Source organism: Arachis duranensis, chromosome 3 (assembly GCF_000817695.3).
Source record: "Arachis duranensis cultivar V14167 chromosome 3, aradu.V14167.gnm2.J7QH, whole genome shotgun sequence".
NCBI classification, from domain to species: domain Eukaryota; kingdom Viridiplantae; phylum Streptophyta; class Magnoliopsida; order Fabales; family Fabaceae; genus Arachis; species Arachis duranensis.
The window spans coordinates 81,799,404-81,804,579 of NC_029774.3; the positions used below are offsets into that span (position 1 = coordinate 81,799,404).

Consider the following 5,176-nt stretch of genomic DNA (forward strand, 5'->3'; position numbering starts at 1 on the left):
AAATGCTTTACTGTCTTGAACTTCCTTACATATACCTTCAAGTAAAGTCTCAATTCTGGAGAGTCTATCTTTGGTTGGTGATGGTGGGTTGAGGTTAGGAGGTTGAGAGTGGTCATGTTGGTTTTGATATGGATGTTGAGAAGGGTGATTAGGTGGGTGTTGATATGATCTCTGTGAGGGATGTTGGTGAGTTGCATTGTTGTTGGGATTGTGGTTATGGCATCTCTGGTCGTGGCCTTGGTCTTGTTGGTTTCCCCACCCAAAATTAGGGTGGTTTCTCCATCCAGAATTATAAGTTTTGGAGTATGGATCATGGGTCTGCCTAGGTGAGTTTCCAACATAGTTGGCTTATTCTCAGTCACCTTCTTCTCTTGTATTCACTCCTTCTTGAGATGGTGATGAAGTGATGACTCTTGCAACTTGGTTCTCTTCCATCTTCTTAGTAAGATTGGCTAACTGCTTGGTGATCATCTTGTTTTGAGCTAGCAGTGCATCCATGTGGTTAAGCTCCATCACTCCTCGAGTGTTGCTCTTTTCAGAAGCATAGAAGTAGTCATTCTTAGCTACAGTCTCAATGCATCTATGGCTTCTTCAATGGTCTTTTTCTTGTTTAGAGAACCCCCTGATGAATGGTCTACGACCTTCTTTGATTCGTAAGAAAGACCTTCATAGAAAATGTGTAGTTGAACCCATTCATTGAACATGTCCGGTGGGCACCTTCTTGTTAAGTCCTTAAATCTCTCCCATGCCTCATAGAAAGTTTCACCATCTTTTTGCCTGAAGGTTTGTACCTCAGCTCTCAACCTATTGATTCTTTGAGGAGGGTAGAATCTCGCCAAAAATTTGTTCACCACATCTTCCCAATTTGTTAAGCTCTCCTTCGGGAAGGATTCTAGCCATTTAGATGCTTTGTCCCTGAGTGAAAAAGGGAACAAAAGCAGTCTATAGACATCCGGAAGGACACCGTTAGACTTCACAATGTCACATATTCTTAGGAAGGTGGTTAGATGTTGATCGGGGTCTTCTTGGGCACTTCCTCCGAATGAACAGTTGTTCTGAACAAGGGTGATAAGCTGTGGTTTTAATTCCAAGTTATTGGCATGTATGGTTGGCTTTTGGATACTACTTCCACAATTTCCTGGTTTGGATTGATGTAAGATCCTAGAACTCTTCTCTCTTGCCCAGCATGATTCACAGGGCCTTCTCTAGCATGGTTGTGAGCTTCTTCTTCACGGTTGTTTTCCAGGTTCTCCTCCATGTTTGTTTCAAAGTACTCCTCCTTTTCCTCAACACCAATGACTCTTTTCCCTCTTGTTTCCCTCCTTAATCTAAGGAAGGTCCTCTAAGGTTCTGAATCAAAGAAAGTTGAAGCTCCACTTCTTCTCCCTTTCATACAACTAATAGAGCACATAGCAAGAAATAAAATGAAGAGATTATTCTTGTTAGAGTGGTTGTTAGTATGAGTGGTGCAATTTATCAAATAGTTAGTGGATTAGTGAGAAAAATTGTAAATAACAACAAAAGAAAAGAAAACGAAGAGGGGGGATGGGGGAGAGGAAGAAAATAATTGATACTGAAGGTAACTAACTAGGTAAATTAAACAAGCAAAAGAAAATGCTCAATCTAGTGATCTTCCAACTTAATCATTATCGATACAAAATCAATCCCCGGTAACGGCACCATAAATTTGATGCACGAAAACTTGTCTCTCAACAAATTTCCTTTCGGTAAGTATACTGAATTGTTGTCAAGTAAAAACTCACAATAGAGTGAGGTCAAATCCCACAGGGATTGATTGGTCAAGCAACTTTAGTTGGAAAAATGTGCTAGTTGAGCTAAACATAAATTGAGTTGAGAATTGCAGAAAATTAAATGGGGGAAAGTAAATTGCAGAATCTTAAATAAGGATTTCAGAAAATAAGAATAAAGATAAATGGCAGAAAGTAAAGAAAATGGGTAAGATCAGAAATGGGGGGATCATTGGGCTTAGGAGATGTTGCATTCTCCGGATCAAGTTCATTCTCATCTCTTCCTCAATCAATGCATTCATTGATCTCCTTGGCAATCTTAGGTGATTGGATCCCAATTTCTTGGTAACCCAATCTCTCTAAGCTTGAATAATTGCCCAATTCCTTGATTTAATTGCTCATGGGAAGAGATGAAGTATGATCACTGATTATACCGCATGTATTTCCAAATCAAAGTGTTGGGAGAATTATATGTCACTGTATCCGTCCAAACCCCAATTTGGTCCAACAAGAGAAAGCATTTCTAGCATGATCTCCTCATCCCTTTTCCAAGGCTCAGAGGAGATCCAATTATGGAGAGTTTCTTTTCCAAGACAACTAACCAATTGAATTAAGATCGAAAGCTTTCTAGTAAAGCAAGAGAAAAGAAAGAGGAAGAAGAATGAAAACTATAATTGATCCATCAAATTACAACAGAGCTCCCTAACCCAATGAAAAGGGGTTTAGTTGTTCATAGCTCTGGAAATGGAAAATGGTAGAGAAGAGTACATTTTCTCACAAACTAGAAAGTGCAGAAAGTAAATATACAGAGTGTAGTTCTCCAAAATGCCAAGCTCCTCTCTAGTTCAAAACTACTCCTATATATACTACTCTTCTTGATCTTCTAGTCAGTTCATCAAGTCTTGGATATGGGCCTTTGATCTTGAGTTGAAGCATCTTCAGTGGGCTCAGCTTTGCTTGCAGAAAAAGTGTGAGTTAAGCATGGGTGGATGTTAGTTAGGACGTTAGGGGTGTTAACTTTAAATGAAAATGTGGGTTCGAGAACGTTAGTGACGATTACCTTTTTCACTAACGTTCCAAACCAAAATGATCCACATTAACTTCAACGCTGGTGGCACTAACGTGACCACTAACGTTGCCTCTTGGTCCTTCGCAAACATTATTGGCATTCACCTTTTTCAATAACGTTGCCTCTTGGTTCTTTGCAAACGTTATTCGTATTCACCTTTTCCAATAACGTTGCTCTTTGCCTCTTTTCCCTACGTTAGTGATTTACGTTAGTGTAACTAACGTGGCCCTTAACGTGGGCAAGCCTAAGCTTCGAGAGCGTTAGTGACACTTACCTTTGTCACTAACGCTCCAAACGCCCCTCCTTCCAACGTTAGTGCCTTACGTTAATTGCATTAACGTGACCACTAATGTGGTGGTGATTTCCATCTCCAACGTTAGTGACAAAGGTGAGTGTCACTAACATTGGCCTACCATGCTTAGCTCCACCTTACTCTTCACGTTAGTGGTCTTAACGTGACCACTAACATGGGCACTATTGGCTTAGTCCAACGTTAGTGACAAAGGTGAGTGTCACTAATGTTGGCGATTGCTCTCTCCTCCCACATTAGAGTTCACGTTAATTGGATTAACGTGACTCTTAACGTGGCTAAATGTGCCTTTTTGGAACGTTAGTGGTATTCACTTTTACCACAAACGTTGGAGCTTTCCTTCTCCTCTACGTTAGCTACCACATTAATGTAATTAACGTGGCAACTAACGTGGGCTATGATGGCTTCGAAGGCATTATTGGCGATCACTTTTTCCATTAACACTACAAGCTTATTCCCATTCCACGTTAGTGTTCACGTTAATGTAATTAACGTGGCTACTAACGTCACTCTTTCTTGCTTTCTTTGTCCTGAAATCAAGCAAATAAAGTGCATCAAAGCTCTGTTCCAAGGCATGAGATCATGTATTATCCATTTTATCATTAAATTCCTGCATAATTCTCATGAAACTATGTAGTTCACAATGTTTGCTTGAATCAAGGTGTAAGTGTATTTTTATCCAAAACTTGCTTATTTACTAAGAAAATGCATGAAACTACCCTAAAACAGTAAAGAAAAGGTCAGTGAAATTGGCCAAGATGCCCTGGCATCAAAAAACAAGAAGACCCCTACAGAGGACTTCTTTCCAGGGGACTAATAAACTACTATTTTACGATTTATCTTATGCTCAATTGAGTGGTTTTATCAGGTTCTTCCCACATTTATCCATGTAATTAGCATGTTATACATTTACCTTCGTGATATAATACTATGATTGAAAACCTGCTTCCTAAGCCTTTAAATTGTTAGATTATAATTTCTCTCTATACCATTTGATGTCGTGATCTATGTGTTCAGTGTTTCAGGCCTTATAGGGCAAGAATGGCTTGGAGAACAGAAAGGAAGCTTGCAAAAATGGAAGGAACACAAAGAAACAATGAAGCTGACCAGCGAGATGTGATGTGCACGCATGGCCGATGAGTGCGTATGATTTGGATCATTCCATAGCGACGCAGACGCACACTTGACGCGCGCGCGTGATTAGCACACAGGACGAGCGACACGTACGCATGACATGCGCGACGTACAGCAGTTGCAGAAAATCGCTAGGGGAAATTTCGGGCTAGTTTTAGACCTAGTTTTTGGCCCAGAAACACAGACTAGAGCCAGGGAACAGAAGAGACTCAAGGGACATTCTCATTCTGCATAGTTAGTTTAGTTTTTGAATCTAGAGAGAGATTTCCACTTCTTCCTCCAGGTTTTCTTCACATTCATAGTTCTTAGAACATTATTGCTTTTTGCTATTGATTGGGATATTGAGAAGAATTGCTACCTCTGTTGAAGTTTCATTTATTCCAGTTTGTTTCCTTTGTCCCTTACTCTTCCATATCCTTAATCCTTATTCAGAGTTACAATTGGATTGTTTTTATAATTTATTAATGCAAGAACTATTTTTACTTTTAATTAATTTTTAGTTATTATTTATCATGTCTCAGTTTTATTCCTCTCTTAATTCTGTAAAAGTTATATTCATGTCAATGGAGTAGACCTCCCACTTGACTCAGGGGGTGATTAAGAGGAGACCTTGAGTTGGAATGCTCAAGTGCTCTGTTAATTTGGAAGTTATTGGATAATTCTCTATTTACTAATGCTAATTCTTCCCAAGGGTGAGGATTAGGATGCAAATAAGAATTAGCCTAATCACTTGACTTTCCTTTATTTAGTAAGGGTTAAGTAAGTTAAAATAACAACCTCTTGAAGCTACACTTGAGAAATTCCAAAAAGGATATAACTTCCAATTAATCTACCCCCGGTCGAGGCTTTTTATTTAATTATATAAATTCTCAACCACATATCTCTCTATTCTTCAACTCTTAAAAATCCTTGGAA

At 39.1% G+C, this 5,176-nt stretch overlaps 1 non-coding gene across 1 annotated transcript; it reads left to right on the forward strand.

Moving 5' to 3' along the window:
* The first annotated feature begins 702 nt into the window (after positions 1-702).
* LOC127745988 (small nucleolar RNA R71) lies at positions 703-806 on the forward strand. Its single transcript, XR_008007609.1, has one exon. It is a non-coding gene; the product is annotated as a small nucleolar RNA R71 (small nucleolar RNA).
* Positions 807-5,176: the final 4,370 nt, after the last annotated feature.